The sequence below is a fragment of the Pan troglodytes genome, chromosome 14 (assembly GCF_028858775.2).
Source record: "Pan troglodytes isolate AG18354 chromosome 14, NHGRI_mPanTro3-v2.0_pri, whole genome shotgun sequence".
Lineage (NCBI taxonomy): Eukaryota > Metazoa > Chordata > Mammalia > Primates > Hominidae > Pan > Pan troglodytes.
The window spans coordinates 2,722,193-2,739,918 of NC_072412.2; the positions used below are offsets into that span (position 1 = coordinate 2,722,193).

The following is a 17,726-nucleotide window of genomic DNA, read 5'->3' on the forward strand; positions in this document are numbered from 1 at the left end:
AATAAAGAAAATAGATGTACAAGTATACATACTATATAATTTCATTTATATAAAATACTACAATCAAATAAAACTGAGGTTCTGACTTCCACTAAGTGTGGAGTAGCTTGTTGAACTCTCACAAATAACAATGATGAAACTTGAATAAAATATATTATTATAGAAAAACGCCTATGCGTAATACATATATGATATGTGTGTTTAACAACTGAATGAAGATTTCAGCTATGCCCACTGTAGCGGAGATAAGCATTGGTTTGACACTAGCCCAATGAACTCTGTTTATAAAACAAAAGTCTTCAAGGTAAAACAACAAAATCCTGAATTTCTATTCTATAATTATCGTTTATAGTTTCTAGTACACAATTTTAAAATTCATAAGACTTGTAAAGAAATGTGAAAATGTCATCCATACACAATATCAAAAGCAGGCAGTAGAAGCTATCCCAGGATGTTGCAATCAGCAGACAAGAATTTGAAGGCAGTTTTTATGAATATGTTCATGGGGAAAAAAGAAAATATTCTCTTCATAAACAAACAGATGTGGAACTTCAGCAGAGAAATGAACTTATATATAAAAAAACTAATAGATAAGGAAATGAAAAAAATCTTTTGAGTTTAGCCACAGATTTAAAACAGAAGACACAGCAATAAAAATTATCCAGTCTGGGGAAAAAAAAAGTACAAAAAGTTTAAAGGAAATGAACAGAGCTCTCGAGACCTGTGGAATGACTGAGTCTAAGGAGAAGGGAGAGACAAAAAAAATTAAATAGGGAACAAAAGTAAATCAACAACTAATAGCGGAATACTTCCAAAAACTGTCCAAATACCTAAATATTTATATCCAAAAGGTCAATAAATACAAAACAAAATACAAATAAAACCACAGCAAGGCCATAACGTGGTTTATGAAACAGGCAATGCAGGGCTTTTGCTTGACTTGCTATGATATCTAATTGCTACTATTTATGGATACTATGGAAATAAATAATAAATAGAATGGGAGATAGGTTATTCTCAGAGTTTTTTTTTTTTTTTTTGCAAAGATGACTGTTATTAAAGGTAGATGACTTTCCAGCATGTCGAAAGGGGCGTGGCAGGGGAGGGGCGAGGAGGAGGGTCGGGGCTGAGGGAGGGGCCCTGCAAAGGTCTGGGCCCGCCCAGCTCCCCGAGACCAAGCGTTATGGCAACGCTGGGCAGGCTGTCGGAAGCTCCCGGGCTCTGTCTTGTCAGAGAGAAATCAAACTTCAGGCACAAATAGTCGTGCAACTGGCAAGTGGGGAGACTGTGTCACAATTACAAGTGAGACCACCTGCCCTGGCCACGCTGTCTCCTCGCACGCAGGAGAAGTTTGGGAACAGATAGGCTCCCCTCAGCAGGGCGGAATTGCACTGGAAACATGGAGGGGCGGAGGAGAAGATGAAATTTTCCCCGCAGTGTTGGAACTGTAGTCTCAGAGAAGATGAAATTTTCCCCGTAGTGTTGGAACTGTAGTCTCAGATCCACTCCCAGGCTTTTTGTCGCGGCAGTCGGACTATAATCCCAGCATGCGCTGGGCTTAGGGGAGGTGCCCAGCCCTGGAGGAAGGGTCAACAGGGTGGGTCCCTCGCAAGGCATCCTGGGAGTCATAGTCCTTAAACGGTTTCCAGCACGTTGATCGGAAGGCTACCGAACTACAATCCCAGCATGCACCGGGATTGGGGCGGTGTGTAACCCTGGAGGGAAGGATAGAGAGGCTCGTCCCTGGCCAGGGATGCTGGGAGTTATGGTCTCTTAAAGGTTTCCAGCGATGGCCCCCGGCCTGCAGACTACAATCCCAGCAGCACCGGGCTTCGAGGCGGTGTGTAGCACTGAAGGGAAGGACAGGGAGGTGCGACCTTTGCCAGGCGTGCTGGGAATTATAGTCTCTTAACAGTTTCCAGTCAGTTGGTCTCAGGGCTACCTGACTACAATCCCAGCATGCGTTGGGCTTGGAGGCGGTGCGCAGCCCTAGAGGAAGGATTGGGACGGCGGGTACCTCGCAAGGCATTCTGGGGGTCATAGTCCTTTAAGTATTTCCAGCCCATTGGTCGCGAGGCTAACGGACTACAATCTCAGCATGCGCTGGGTTTGGGGGCGGTGTGTAGTATGGAAGCGAAGGATAGGGAGGCGCGTCCCTAGCTAGGAGTGCTGGGAGTTATGGTGTCTTAACGATTTCCAGCCCATTGGTCGCCGACCTGCTAACTACAAAACCAGCATGCGCTGTCTGTCCTCCCCCGTGGTGCGCAGCCCTGGAGGGAGGGACAGGGCGGTGTGGACCTGGTCCTTTCCTAAGCGATGCCACATGCTGATTCTGTGCCAACCCCTCGCCAAGGGAGTCCGCAGAAGGACTTGAGGGGCAGGTCTAGGCTGGGCGATGAGGACGGTGTGACCCTGCGAAGTGCACCTCCGTTGCTCAAATCGGAGGTGTCTGGTCCTCACTGCACAGCCCACTGCACATCTCGGTGTCCTCTCAGATACACACCCGCGGGGGGTTTCCAGAGCATCGCACCTCTTCCAGCCCAAGAAGCCGCCTGCTCTGCTAAACTCCATGGGAACTGAGACATCCACCTGCTGCGTGGCCCAACCGTGAGCAACTCCATAGCTTTCAGGGGGTGATGCGGGCTGTGGCTCCTTCGTGAAAATGTCACCGTCTGCAGCGCCTTTCTTGTGATATAGAACTTGACGCGTGAGAGAGGGTATTTATTGGGTTACCCAGGATCTGCTAACAGCAGAGGAGAAAACCACAATTCCCAGGCATAAGAATCTACCTAAAGATGATGGTTTAGATATTTTACAGTTGAAATCACCAGCCTTATCTCAACTGAGTCCTGACTGACGAGTGTCTCAAAAACGCAGTTGGTGACCTGATCCCTCAGGAACAGGTGGTGCTCCAGCTTTGTGGGGATGACTTTCAAGGTGCAGAGCACTTGAGCAGTATTTGAAGTCATTCATGTTTTACATCTCTGCTTTGGATGGAAAGTTGATCACCCACAGCCGTTGGGGATGTACCTTAATATACTGGGGCTTATCAGTTAAATTTTTCTGTCTAGACAATGAAAACCCAGAAATTCCACTTGCAGGTAGCCTCTTAATAATCGACGTCCCTAAGTTCCTTATGTCCTCAGGATGGTTCCTTTTGTTCCCAGATGTTACCAACTTTCATCATGCATCTAATCTGTACAAACCTGTGTATTTCTCTATGTGAAAAGAATACTTTGTTCAAATTACATGTTCTTATAATTTTCACTTGTGATTAGTGAGTATAGGACACTATTAAAAAACCTGAAAAACCTCATCATAGCAATTGAATCACGTTACTGTACTTTATGAGGAATTAACCCCTTCAGGATTAATTACACATGGGTTCATCAGCACATTTGTAAAGAAAGGAAGAAAAACTGTATGGCCTTTATAAAATTGGAAAAATAAAGAACTATATATAGGGAGACCACAGAACAAAACTAGGGCCATTCTCTTATTTTAAATAGACTCTATGGGGTCGAATGCCTGCATTCTTAAGCTATCCTGCAATATTCTCATCCTACTCTTCACTGTGTATTTAGGTGGGGTTTTCTGAATTCACTTGTCCAGAGCGTTAGTGGGGATGTTGTAACGTGAGGGTATCCATCGTCTATCATCTTAATAATTAATGAAGAGAAGAGCCTTGAGATCTGTGTTCAGATGCACTGCTGCTGAGTATGTGCCTGCAAAGACACTGCCCACAGCGGTGGCCTCAGAAATTTGAACCTGATGCCACCACACCTGCTGTTCACAGATCTAGGTGCTCCTTGTGATTTGAGTCTCCTGCTTAGATTTGTGGTTGTGAACCTGCTATGCTCACTGCATTTATGGTAGTATCTTTTGTGTTGCCTTTTCTATTCCATTTGTTTCCTGGTAACTCACTGTGTAACTGCAATTCAGAGAATATGTGCGGATTCCACCCCCCACTACCTAAGTCACTGTACACTGGTCACATTTGTGTCATGTTGTCAGACTCCACGCACTTCCTCTCTAATGGAATTTGTGGAAGAAATATAGTTACCTGCAGATCTCCTCAGTGTAATGTGGCTGGGATTGATTACGAAGATGGGCATGTTGTCCTTGGCCTCATTGACATTATTCAAAATACCTTTCCCATATTTTGAAGTTTGATACTACTTTGATAATGTGAACACTTGCCATAGCAGGCTCTATTAAATATCTTTGTGAATTTAACTGTCAAAACAACTTATGAAGTAGGCACATGATCCCCATTTTACAGGTGAGGAAACCAATGTTCCAGGATTTTGAGTAATTTAATGAATTTTACACAACTTTCTGGTGCATTTTGAATCTTAAGTTGAATCTCTGCCTCCACAGTGTGTGGGCTTACCTCCTTTTCTATTTTGTGCCTCTCTTCTAGCATCTGCAAGCGTACATGTTTTATTTTTAGTACATCTACTACTTGATGGTAGGAAACTTGACAAACAGGTCCTTAGTGGGAGAGAAAACTCACTGGCATTTGTCCTTCTCTCTGCTGCTTCTTACCCTGGCAGGTGTGAGATTTATCAGGTGAGATGGAGCAGTGGTAGATCCTGACCAGTCCTCACCTGGAATATTTGTTATTATAAAAAAAATAGTCCTCTCACTTTTTACAAGTGTAATTTCTTTGCCTTAAAGTTTTGTCTGGGCTTTCTCTTACAGGTTCCTGCGAATGAAGTTGCAAATATTGATGAAGATAATACTACTGCCTTGCTGTCAAACAGTAACAGTCACTTTTTTTTGTATCTCCAATTATAAATGCAATACATACTGTAAAAAGAAAAGAACACATCATAAATATCTTTATAAAGTAAAATTCTTGGCTGGTGGCCGGGAGAAGTGACTCATGCATGTAATCTCAGCACTTTGTGAGGCCGAGGTGTGTGGATCATGAGGTCAGGAATTTGAGACCAGCCTAGCTGACATGGTGGAACCCCGTCTCTACTAAAAAATACAAAAATTAGCTGGTCTTGGTGGCGGGTGCCTGTAATCCCAGCTACCCACGAGGTTGAAGCAGGAGAATCACTTGAACCCAGGAGGTGAATGGTGCAGTGAGCCAAGATCGTGCCACTGCACTCTAGCCTGGGCAAGAGAGTGAGACTCCATCTCAAAAACAAAACAAAACAAAAACTTGGTTGGCCTAGTGGCTCAATCCCAGCACTTTGGGAGCCCAAGGCAGGTGAATTGCTTGAGCCCAGAAGCTCAAGACCAGTGTGGGCAACATGGTAAAACCCTCTCTCTACAAAAATACAAAAATTAACCAGTTATGGTGATGTACATCTGTATTCCCAGCTACTAGGGAGGCTGAGGTGAGAGGATTGTTTGAGCCTAGGACGCCAAATTTGCAGTGAGCTGTAATCACACCACTGCGCTTCCATGTGGACAACAAAGTGAGACCCTGACTCAAAAAATAAAGACATAATAAACTGAAAGTCCCCTTTATTCCCTTCTCTTCAAACTCACTTTTTTTTATTTGAAAAAACTGTTAAGAGGTTGTTTTTTATTCTTCTGGCTAAGTTGTATAAATTTCTTTTCTTTTTTTTTTTTTTTTTGAGAAAGCGTCTCGCTGTGTTGCCCAGGCTGGAGTGGAGTGGCACAATCTCGGCTCACTGCAAGCTCTGCCTCCTGGTTTCACACCATTCTCCTGCCTCAGCCTCTCGAGTAGCTGGGACTAGAGGTGTCCACCACCACGCCCGGCTAATTTTTTGTATTTTTAGTAGAGACAGGGTTTCACCGTGTTAGCCAGGATGGTCTTGGTCTCAATATCCGCCCCCCTGATCTGCCCACATCGTCTTCCCAGAGTGCTGGGATTACAGGCGTGAGGCACCGCGCCCTGCCTGTTCTATAAATTTCTAAGTGATACACATAAAGTTTATTTTAAAATTTACATCACACTACATTTTCTTAAATCTTCTGTTTCTCCAGGTGTATTCTATCTATCTATCTATCTATCTATCTATCTATCTATCTATCTATCTATCATCTATCTATCTATCTATGACAAGGCCTTGCTCTGTCACCCAGACTGGAGTTCAGTAGCTCAATTATGGCTCACTGCAGACTCAAACTCTCAGGCTCAAATGATTTTCTAACTTCAGCTTCTGAAGTAGCTGGGAGTACAGGTGCATGCCACTACTCCTGGCTAATTGTTAGTTGTTTTTTTTTTTTTTCTTTAAACAGGGTCTCACTCTGTCACCTGGGCTGGAATGCAATGCACAATCACAGCTCACTCTAGCCTTGACGACTCAGGCTCAGGCAATTCTCCTGCCTCAGCCTCCTGAGCAGCTGGGACCACAAATGTGTATTAGCACACTTGGCTGTTTATTATTATTTGCAGAGACAGGGTCTCCCTATGCTGCCCAGGCATGTTGTGAACTCTTGTGCTTAAGCAGTCTGCTACCTCGGCCTCCCAAAGTGCTGGAATTACAGGTGTGAGCCACCACAACTTACTCAGCCTTTTTACTTTGTGTAAGAATAGCATCAGTGTATTAAAAATATAACGGAAATTATTTATGGTGTCTTTTCAATTCTTATCCATTAAAATTCTCTTGTTAGAGCCTTTTATTAATGGTTATACTGTATTTTCTGTGAAATTTTACTGTCATACACTACATGCCAATGATTCAAGGTACCCGAACTTCATGACTGCACAGTCACAGTAGAATATTTTAGTTATCTAAAAAATATTTTTATAAATGATATATCAAGTTTATATGCAAGGTAGCCTGGTCTGGTAGCAGGTGCTTGTAATCTCAGTGAAGGCTGAGGCAGGAGAATGGTTTGAACTCAGGAGGCGGAGGTTGAAATGAGCCGTCGTCTGGCCACTGCACTTCAGCCTGGGTGACAGAGTGAGACTCTGTCTCAAAAAAAGAAAAAAAACTTTGCTTGCAAGATTTTATGAGTAAATATGTTTCTTGTTTTTCTTTACAATTCCATATTACTGTCTCGATTATTTAGAATAGGTTTCAGGGCAGCTGTTGATTTTATTTTCGGTTTTACGTATGTATTATAACATTGGATGTTATAATTTCCAACTCTGCCTGTACACTTCAAGTCAATGTGGATTTTTAAAAAAATTTTAATAGTACAAACTATTCATGGATTCAACTTCATAATGTTAAAAGCAATGGCAGCTCCTGGTTTAAAAAGGGAACGGTGGAAGCAGCAGGCCATTTTATTTAAAATCGCGTTAGGTTTTTCGGATGGATGATAGTTAAGATCATTAAATCCCATTACTGCTTCTAAGATTTCCACAAAATAGCACATTAAATCCTCAGTCCTAAGCAATCACGACAGAGATTCAAAATTGCCTCTCAATGTCAAGGTAAACAGCGCACTGTCTTCTCTTCCAGTAAAGGAACATCATTTGATATGCAAGGGAGAATAGCAATCAGACACTTACAAGATCCTGCTGTAGAAATAACTTCCATGTTTTCATCCGCCATGTGTATCCTCACCTCTGTCTCCCATGCAGTAACACTATCAGTTTCCTCATCTGTCCTTTCTACTTTCTTTGAAAGAGCATGCTGATTGCAGACAATACACGACAGAGGCATTTCAAATCAGAAAGCAGTTTCTTGAGATATACGTGATTTTAGTTTTAAGTAGAATGTCCTGAAGAGTTTTAGTTACAATACCACCTTCAAGAGGATGGTGGTGAAATTCATAGTAAACATTTGGCAAAATATAGGTTATGAGGCAGCCATCTCCTAGAAACACTTCATCGGGGTTTATATATGAAATGTGAAGTATCGTAGGTTTAATCCTGGCACAGAACCAAAACTGAATGCATTGCACTTGAACAGCTGACCAGTCCCCAGCACAGGTCCATATCAAGAAACGGAGAAGAAAGAATCCTTTTAACCACAGAAAGGTCTTCATTTGCCCAAATTGAAAACCAAATTTCACTCAGGAAACCAATGTTGGGTTTAATTAAAATATAAATCGGTCATACGTTTTCAAAATTAAATTATATGTGTGTTTGTTTGTCTCTATAAATATGTCCCCAACTTTGCTCATGGCTTATCTTCCATATTTTTTGGCTGATTTTCAGTGGCTGTCTTTTCTTGTGTGGATGAATAGTCAATGAAATAGTCTTAATTTCACAATGTGTTTAATTATAAATCTATACTTCCTTTGTGTGAGAGAAAATCTTTTGTGAACAAAATTTAATTTTTGGAAAGCTTTATAAGTCCATATCTTTCCTTTTAAAAATTGCGATTGTGGTAAAAACACATAATGTAAAATTTACCATTTTAATTCTTTTTAAGTGTATATTTCATTAGCGTTAAGTACATTCACATAGTTATGCAAAAGACCTGCGGAACTTCTGTGTCTTGCAAAACTAACATTAAATGTCTTTTAAGACAATTGCCCATTTTACCATCTCTTGAGCCCTTGACAAACACCATTCTAACTTTTTTTTTCCTATGAGTTTGTCTACTTAAGATACCTGATTATGAATGGAATCATAGACTGTCACTTTGTTCCTGGCTTATTTCAGTTAACGTGATATTCTCCAGAATTATCATATAATGTGACTTTTTAAAGACTGAATAATATTCCACTTTGTGTATGTGCCACTTGTTATTAATCTGTTCATTGGTCAAGGGACATCTGGATTGTTTCTGCCTTTTGGCTTGTGTTAGTAATGTTGCAATAAATTTGGGTGTGCAAATATCTCTTCCGGATCATGTGTTGTATATTTTAAATACATAGCCAGAATGGGGTTTGCTGGATTGTATAATAATCTCATTTTAAATTTTTTGAAGAGCTTTCATACTTTTTTAAAAATAGGTTTGAGGTGATAGATTATTGTGACTTTTCTTTGTATTTTTCCAGAAGAGAGTTGTCGAGTATCCTTTTAAATGCCTAGTCATTTCTATGTCTTCTTTGGAGAAAGTCATTTCAAACATGTGCCATTCTAAATCAAGTTATTAACTTGTTTTGTTGTTGAGTTTTAGGAATTTATATATTTTGAAAATTAACACCTACCAAATATGTGATTAGAAAATATTTTTACTCTTTTTTGTTATATGTATGTATGTATGCATATCTGTAACCCTATACAAGACAGGGTCTTGCTATGTTTTCATGGCTAGTCTCAAAGTTTTGGCCTCAAGTGATTGTTCTGCCTTGGCCTCCTAAAGTTGTAGAATTAAAGGCATGAGACACCATGCCTAGCTTTCACCCACTTATTAGGTGACGTTTGTATGGCACTAAATGTTTTATTTGATGTGTAGAATAGTTGAAGCTTAATGTAGTCCCTTTTTTTGGTCGTTGTTCTTTTCCTTGTTGCTTATGAATTTGATGTCAAACTTAAGGAAAGAGTTTTAAGACTTATGTCATAAACTTTTCCCTTATGTTTACTTCTAAGAATTTTATTAGGTTTTATGTTTAAGTATTGAATTCATTTTAAAAACTTTTCTTTTTATATATGATACAAAGGAAGCATCCAACTTTATTTTTTTCTCTGTAAATATTCAATTTGGAAAATTATTTGTTAAATAGATTCTTATTTTTCTATTGTGTGGTCATGGAAAGCTTATGGAAGATTATTTTATCACATATGCAAGGGTTTATTTCTGGGATCTCTATTCTGTTTCATCATCTATGTATCTGTTTTTGTGGCAATACCATATTGTTTTTATTTTTGTAGCTTTGTATCATGATTTTGAATCAGAAAATGTAATACCGCTTTGTTCTTTTTAAAGGGTGTTTGGCTAGTCACCTTTCCTAAGCAACCTTTAGAATTATACACAAAAATTCTGCAAAAAAAATACCATTGGGATTTTGACAAAAATTACCTTACATTTTTATATCATCATGAGTAGTACTGACAACATTTTTTTTTTTTTTTTTTTTTTTTTTTTTTTTTTTTTTGGAGATGGAGATTTAGTGAGTCACTCAGGCTGAAGGGCGGGGTGTGAGATGTGCTCACTGCAGGCTCCGCTTCCCAGGTTCAAGCAATTCTCCAGTCTCAGCCACCAGAGTAGCTGGGATTACAGTCATGCACCATCACATCTAGCTAACTTTTGTATTTTTAGTAGAGATAGGGTTTTGCCATATTCACTAGGCTAGTCTCAAACTTCTGATCTCAAGTGATCCACCCACTTTGGCCTCCCAAAGTCCTGGGATTACAGGCATGAGCCTCATGCCGGCCCTGACATCTTAACAATATTAAGTCACCTGACACTTGAGCAAGACTATATGAAAGATTTTGCTTAATTTCCTCTTATTTACATATTTGCCACATTTTCTTGCTTTTGTATTCTAGTTTCATTTACATTGTATGGCTTCAATTTTCTTAAATTTAATAAGACATGTATCCTAACAGAATGTACCATGTGTGATTTAGAATATTGCAGATTTTGCTCCTTTAAATTGGAGAGTTCTGTAAATACTAGTTGGGTCTATAATGTTCAGGTTTGGCTTTCTTACTGATATTACTTCTGACTATTCTAGTCATTACTGAAAGTGGAGTCTTGAAGTCCACCATTGTTGTGTTGCTATGTATTTCTTGCTTGACTTCTGTCAATATTTGTTTTACATATTTGAAAGACGAGAATCAGTTGAACCTGGGAGGAGGAGGTTGAAGTGAGCCTATCGCGAGATCGTGCCACTGCCCTCCAGCCTGAGAGAAAGAAACTCTCTCTAAAAAAAAAAAAAAGAAAGAAAGATGTCAGTGCTATTTATAGTAATACAAAAATTTAATGTAATTTCTGTCAAAATCTCAATGGTATATTTTTGCAGATTTTTCAAATTATATATATATGATTTATAAATTATTGTTATAGATTCCTGGAAAGTTAATCCATCTCAGCATTACATAATACCAATCTCTCTCGGCCGGGCGCAGTGGCTCAAGCCTGTAGTCTCAGCACTTTGGGAGGCCGAGGCCGAGGCGGGTGAATCATGAGGTCCAGAGATCGAGACCATCCTGGCCAACAAGGTGAAACCCCATATCTACTAAAAAGTACAAAAATTAGCTGGGTGAGGTGGCGGTGTGTGCCTGTAGTCCCAGCTACTCGGGAAGCTGAAGCAGGAGAATCGATTGAACCAGGGAGGTGGTGGTTGCAGTGAGCCGAGACCGTGCCACTGCACTCCAGCCTGGTGACAGAATGAGACTCTGTCTCCAAAAACAAAAACAAAAACACAATACCAATCTGTCTCTTGTTCATATTTTTGATTTAAAATATATTTTGTTTAGTATAATTATGACCATGGCCCTCCAATTGTAGCTACTGTTTGCATAAAATATATTTTCTTTATACTGTTACTTTCAACTTATTTGAGTCCTTAGAGCTGAAGTGACTCTTGTAGAGAGCACATTGCTGGATCTTCTTTGTTCTTATTCCATTAAATTATTTATTAATTTTCTTTAAGGTATTTAACTTTTTATATTTGAAGTAATTACTGCAGTTAATGAAGTTACTTTATTATTTGTAATTGTCTTCTGTGTTTCTTGTAGATGTGTTATTTATCATTTTTTCTCTTACTGCTTTATTTCTGTTTGTTGATTTTGTAGTGACGTGATTGAATTTCTTTCTCATTTGCCTTTGCTTACATTCTACAGGTTTTTTTGGTAATCATCCTGAGAAATAAAGACTTCATAAATCATCTTAAAGTTATGACAGTATATAACAACTATATTTCAACTGAATGCAAAGTTGTACCTCTTCACACCCCCACTGTTTTATTAATATCACATATTATCTTTCCTTATGGTCTAAGAACACAAATTTATGCAGAATTTGCTTCATGTTTTAAACTCCATGGCAATATTTTGAAAGTTTTGTGCACCATGATTATGACAGTAGAGATTTCTTTACCTGTTTATATATTTACCTTTAATAGAGAGCTTTCTATTTTCATGTGCTGTTATGATGCTGTGCAGCATCATTTCATTTTTGGACGTGATAGACTCTTTTACATTTCCTTTAGGACGGTTCTAGTGGTTAGTAACACACTCAACTTTTATTTATTTTGGAAAGGTTTAGTTTTTTTATTTCTGAAGTGATATTACTCCAGTTGAAGGTTTTTGTTTGGAAGTATTTCTTCTTGTTTAATTACGTTGTCATCTGGGGATTTCTCAGCTACTTTTTAAAAATAACCTCTTTATTACTTTTCTCCTATATTGTTTTTGTAAGACTCCTTTCATAAATATAATGGTCCACTTGATGGTGTGCAATACGTCCCATACTTTTTTCTTCATTCTGCTTAAATAATTTGTTTTCATCACTCAGTATTTATAACTACAATGTCGTCAACTGTGTAATTTTTTCTCCTGTATTAGTCTGCTTTTGTGACTGTTGATTAAATTTTTAATATAGCTATTATGTTCTTCAGATTCACAATTGGTTTTTAAAAATCTATTTATCAATATCTCATTTTCTTTATGTATCACTTCTTCTAATATTCTTTTGTTGTCTATGTTCTGTTTTTGTTCATTAAGCAGTTTTTTCTAATTACATTTTATTGAAAACTGCACTGAATGCTAAATGTCCATCTTTACAATAAACAACTACAGTAACGGTAACTCGCACTACACTAAAACAAAACGTACTTCCGATAGCCATTATTTTTCTGCTTGGGACAATTTAAAAAATTTTTCTTTTCTTACAAAAACGGGAATGTACCTAATCAAAGGATCAAAATAGGCCATCTTTTTAAACAAAAAGACAATGATTCACAAAAGACTATGAATAGAACATGTAACTAATTGATGCAAATCTAATAGAATTTGTTAAAATCAGTCACATCGAATACGTCTGAACTGTTCTTGTGTAAAACACAACGTGAAGAAAAGAAGACTTTATCAGTGTCTTAAAAAGTGGGTTTTTCATAGACCATCTGACAAGTTACCATTAAAAGTGTTTCCTGTGACATAAGAAAATGCAATATTATTTTTCTTGAACGCTTTTAGTGCAAGACTTTCCACTCGATAAAATAGCAGAGGATATGAAACTGAGAAAATATACTTGATTACAAACAGGTTGTGAAACTTAATACTTTTTTTTTTTTTGTATTATCGGAGGCTTTTACTGAACTTAGAACCAACTTGCCCTCTCAGTATGTAGTTCAGATGTGAGATGCTTCTCTGTACAGGAGCCGGTACTGTCTTCAATCCTATGCGTGCAGGTGTCAACCACAGGCAAACAGTTTACTCCACATTTTCTAGTAATGTGATCTTCCTATTAGCAAAAAGCTGTAAACAGTCCCTGTAGACTGAGGGGACTCAAGTCACAAGATGGGGATTTCCTCCTCATGGTTTTTATTTTGATGTTTGAAGTCTTGATGCAACATTCTGAGCAGGGTGTTCCGGACCTGCTGTGCCCAAGGGACTGATAAAGGAAAAAGTTGTATTTATTCTTTGTGATTTGACGAACAGATGAAAAACTTAACACACAATAACGGAAGCTGGTTGTTAATAAATCACACTCTAGTCTTTCAGAGCTTCCGTAAGCAGACGACATCTTCAGTTTTCTAGCTCTTGTAGTTTTAACACCGCAATACCAATGAGCGTACGTACAGAATCAGCTAAAAAGAGCGTCAGATTCTTTTTCTCTTAGTTTATCTATTTTTCACTGTCTCTTGTTCCCAAGTGTATCTGAATGATTACCTTCCGGCATTGTCTGTTATTTCTCGTTGGCGTACTCTCGATTGTCCCCGTGTTTGAGGGCTGGTTGGGAGAGGGCGCTTGGGAAGGATGTGCCACTGTCGGGAGTTTGTGAGTCACCGGGATGTCTCCAGGGAAGATCCCTTCCATGGATGCAGGAAGTCCTCCTGGAGCCACACCCATGATGCCTGGACGAATTGCTTGCTGGTCTATTTCCCACCAAAGCACAGATGTGACAAAGAATTCCTTGTTCACACAGTTTCTTAAGCTTCCTGGGATGCGACCTGTGATGGCTCGGCGGATCTTGGTGGCAGCTGTCTCCCTCATCTCCAGTGACACCTGCTGGCTGTAGCAGGCAGTGTGAGGAGTGCAGATGAGATTGGGGGCATCTTTCAACGGACCCTGAGCAAAGCTAAACGGCTGCGACTCATTCACGTCGAGGACTGCCCCTCCTATCCTGCCCTCCTTGAGGGCCTGTGCTAAGGCTTTCTCATCCATCAGGCCACCACGGGCTGCGTTCACAAGGAATGCTCCCTGCCTCATCCGCTTTATGGTAAATTCATTGATGAGGTGATGCTTATGTTCGTTGAGACTGCAGCGCAAGGAGACGCAGTCGCTCTGATACAGCCAATCCTGCAGGGTGTAGACCCTCTGCATGCCCAGGGACTGCTCGATCCCATCCTTCAAGTAGGGGTAATAAAATATGACGCTGAATCCAAAGGCTGTGGCTGGAACTGCAAAAGCCTGCTGCGTGCGACCGTAGCCGATGAGGTCCGGCGTCTTCCCACGAATGCGGGCCACTCCCGAGGCCACCTCGCAGATCTGCTCCATGTTCTGAACCCGCTTGCCTTCCACAGTGCCTGGTACAGCCATGTGTTCCTCCGGTACATGTTGAGAATGTGGCAGTTGGTGGAATTGGCTGTCTCTTCCACGGCTGCGGACAGGATGTTTCACACAGCAATTCCGAGCTCACTGGCAGCCTTGATGTCCACGTTGTCATAGCCACTGCCCACCCCACGATCACTCTCAAGGACTTGAAATTTGCCAGAACCTCCCTGGTGAGGTGATTGTGTGGTGCATCATGGCGCCCACGGCTCTGTTTAGAACTTTCTCGTGGGTTTCCTGCGTGGGCTGCATCATAGAAGGCCACGGTGGCCAGGTCCTTCAGGATGGGCATGTCCACGGTGCAGTCACGGCCGACCAGGACCGCTGCCAGTGAGCGGGGTCTTGGGGGGTCTTTCATGATCTGGCGGCGAATTCCTTCACAAATTCTGTCCAATCGCTGTCTCTTGACTTAGCGCTTATCCACAGGGCCATTCTTTACGGAACTTTGCAACTCTCAGATCAAAAGGTAAAGCAGTCCTCTAAGAACTTAGGGGAACTCGCAGGAGTCTGTGTGCATGATGCCACTATGAACCCAATATAAATTTGTTCACAAACTCTATAGTTCACACGATGGGCTGTCCGTCTTTTTAAGGGAATATAGCTTCATTGGTTCAAAACCATTTAAGGTGATGAAACCCATTTGCTTGCAACTCAGCCACCATCGCGCAGTCAATCAACGAATCTCACCACCACCCCAGGTCTGGAGCTCCTGGAGTCCGCGACCGCTGGGGGTGGACGTGGCTTCGGCCTGGTGCAGCCAGGTCCTTGCTCCTGCTCTGAGCCTCGGGCGTGGGTTGGGGGTCCACCCGGGTGTCCCGCATGGTGTCTAGGCTCCTCCCTTGCCGGAGCCCTGCGGACCGGAGGAGTGTTCATATTATTAAGGAGCTTTGATAATTATTTTGATTTTTAAAATTATATAATTCAAAAACAACAACAACAAAGAATAAACCTACAAATTTTGACCTTTAAAAGTCAACAAAGATTTTTAAAGGTCAATATTTGTAGGTTTATTTTATTTCTTCAATTGGGACATGTTTTCGTCCTTTTCTGTATGCCCTGCAATCTTTTGATGAGATTCAGAAATTTATAAAACAACTGTGTAATGTAGTATGTACAAACTTGCTTACTACAAGATAATACAACAATCAGTGAGGCTGTACATTCTGGTACTTCATTAACAGTGTCTTCAATGTGTCTTCTCTGGGCTTGTGTGTGTATTTTTAAGGTAAAGATATTTTTCCCATTGTTTTCCAGACACTGTAGTCCTTTGCTTCCGCAGTTGATTGTAGTGTTTGTTTCTCTGAGGCTGTGATAAGCATGTAACTTCTCTTCTCAGCAGTCATAAGTTGTCATTCTCATTACTCTGCCATTTCCTTTAGCATTCTGTGTTGGGGGAGACAGAATCTAGTCATCAGCGGTAGCCCACAAAGCCAAACCTTTGAACATATGTTCCACTGTTCTCATTCTATACTGAGGGAGATACTAAAAGTTGGACATTTTCTCTTGAGCCCAATTGCTGTTCTGGGAAAGAAGAAGGGATGTGGTGAATATAAGCCAGACCTGGTTGCCTTGTACAGCAAGCTTTTCCAACCCACCTTGTTTTGTTTTTGTTATGGCTCTGTTTTGTTTTAGGTTTTTAGCAGCCTGCAGCAATGGTTTTTGGGTTCTGTCTCTAGTCATAAGTGGAAAAGGGGGATGAGGAAAGGGCCTTACTGGCTCAACCAGAAACAGAAACTAAGAACTCATGGCTGTAGTCTCCCATGGATGCCCCTGTTCTACAGTAAAGGAAATATCTTTGGAATGTAAAAAGAGAGAAAATAATAGGCATCACCCCAATAGGGAAGAATGAACAAATAACAAAGATGAGAGGTGCAAAGGCCAAGGAGAAAACCTTAAAAATGTGGTGTGGGAAGTTCTGCTTCAAAGAAATTGGTTCTGGAAAATTATAAATTTACTTCTTTTGCTGCCACAGGTGGAAATTTCCTACCCTATGCTTATTATGCTCTTAAATCTTCTAAGGCTTCTCCTGTTCATCCACTAACATTTCAGGGCATTCACAGTGAGAGCCAAAGTTCGCCTCTTCTTTCTGATATTCCCATGAAGGCCTTGTGGTCTGAGTGCTTTTCCATTGTTTTTGGGATCTGAGGAAATCTGCACATTTTGTGAGACTTCTATGTTAAGCTGTTTTGTAAAAATCTGTGCCTCATGTCAGAAGTTTGTGAGAGTAAAAGTGCAGGCATTGGGGTTTGGTTCACATATTTCAGAAACTCCAAGGACAAATGTTTCTTCCTCATAATTTTCAGTCCTATGATTTCAAATGTGTTCCTGCAAAAAAATCAGAAAAAAAATTTATCAGAGCCCAAAGCACCTCAGCACATATGATAAAGCTGAATCTTCTATTTCACTTTATTCTTTTTTTCATCTCTGGTAATGTAGGTCAAAAAGTTTTCTTTCCCTTAGTAGAAACTAACTGAGAAATGTGAACTCTCTATGCCAAACATCTCACCTGTGGAATAGTTTATTGTATCTACTCATCTCAAAGAATTTTTAAAGATCTTAATCCATAGAAAAACTTAGAAACATGCCAGGAATAGAACAAATTCTTAACTGTTACATTATTTCTTAATGAGTTATTTTATTAATTAATCTTATATAAAGCTTAGTGGGACTGTGATCTGTACGTTTTCCCTATCCTGTTTTTATGTATGTCAAATTAGCCTATAATTTTAGCTTCAGGGGTTTCAGAAAACATACTTGAATTTGTGTGTTATATAAAAAGTGAATTGGATAGTATGCACATCACATTAAGAAAAGTTTTAGTTTGTGTCTAAGTTCACTGCATAGAAAAACTTATCATTAGTGTTTCCATTTACTTTCCTCAACATTTATCTGAATGATAGTATAATTTATTTCTAATTGCTTATTATATTGTAGTTTTCCACAGCATATTTTACAATATTCATGTTGTTCCCATATGTAAAAATGTAAGGCTTTTCTTTGCTTTGAAAAAAATAAATTATAGGCCAGTGCTGTGTTTCATGCTTGTAATCACAGCACATTAAAAGGTTGAGATGGGTGGATCACGAGGTCCGGAGTTCAAGACCTTCCTGGCTAATACGGTGAAACCCCGTCTATACTAAAAATACACAAAAATTAGCCGGGCGTGATGGTGGGCGCCTGT

The 17,726-nt window shown here is 40.0% G+C and overlaps 1 long non-coding RNA gene and 1 pseudogene across 1 annotated transcript; one reads left to right on the forward strand and one right to left on the reverse strand.

The window, feature by feature from the left end:
• Nucleotides 1-1,046: 1,046 nt before the first annotated feature.
• LOC129136791 (uncharacterized) lies at nucleotides 1,047-8,721 on the forward strand. Its single transcript, XR_010150315.1, has 2 exons — nucleotides 1,047-4,572; nucleotides 4,705-8,721. It is a non-coding gene; the product is annotated as an uncharacterized LOC129136791 (long non-coding RNA).
• Nucleotides 8,722-13,679: 4,958 nt separating this feature from the next.
• The window catches only part of LOC739274 (C-terminal-binding protein 2-like), an 85,628-nt pseudogene continuing 81,581 nt past the window's right edge, over nucleotides 13,680-17,726 (reverse strand).